This window comes from Bison bison, unplaced genomic scaffold (assembly GCF_000754665.1).
Source record: "Bison bison bison isolate TAMUID 2011002044 unplaced genomic scaffold, Bison_UMD1.0 scf7180017845644, whole genome shotgun sequence".
In the NCBI taxonomy this organism is placed as follows: Eukaryota; Metazoa; Chordata; class Mammalia; order Artiodactyla; family Bovidae; genus Bison; species Bison bison.
Window position 1 is genome coordinate 1 of NW_011476217.1, and position 991 is coordinate 991.

Consider the following 991-nt stretch of genomic DNA (forward strand, 5'->3'; position numbering starts at 1 on the left):
CCCAGGCAAGAATTCTGGATTGGGTTGCCATTTCCTCCTCCAGGGGATCTGCCTAACCCAGGGATTGAACTGGGGTCTCCTACATTGGCAGGAGGATTCTTTATCACAGAGCCACCTGGGAAACTCCTAGATTGGGCTTTTCTGCTTAAATCAAAAATTTGTCAAATACTATTAAAAAAAAATAACAATGTTTTAAAGTGGGAATTGCCTGGCAGTCCAGTGGTTAAGGGGCTTCACTGGTGGCTCAGATGGTAAATAATCTGCCTACAATGCAGGAGACTCACGTCTGATAGTTGGGTCGGGTATGACTACCCACACTGGTATTCTCACCTGGAGAATTCTAGGGACAGTGGAGCCTGGCAGGCTACAGTCCTTGGGGTCACAAAGAGTCGGACACAAATGAGCGAAATCACTTACACTTTCACCAGTGGTTAAGACTTGGCGCTTTCACTGCTGTGGGCTGGTTAGGGTCTCTGGTGTGGGAACTAAGATGCCACAAGTCACACAGCTAGACCAAAAGAATAAAAATAGCCAATTTCCTTGACCAAACAACTTTCATATGTTGATTAATCGTGCCCTTATTTTACCTTTTAGTGAATGAAAGACAGATATGTAAAGAAAGAAAATGCAACTAAAAGAAAAACAACATACTCAATAAAAATGGGAATAATAATTCAAGGAATAATATATCTATTTTCATACCTTAATCTATTTTTCTTCCAGTTTTATTGAGATATAATTGACATACAGTAGAACTGTACACATTTAAGATGTAGAGCATACTGATTTGACTTACGTACATTATGAAATAATTATCAGAGAATGATATAATTTTGAGACATTAGTAAACCTTCAGTTCACTTCACTTCAGTCTCTCAGTCGTGTCCGACTCTTTGCGAACCCATGAGTTGCAGGACGCCAGGCCTCCCTGTCCATCACCAACTCCCAGAGTCTACCCAAACCCATGTCCATCGAGTCGGTGATGCCATCC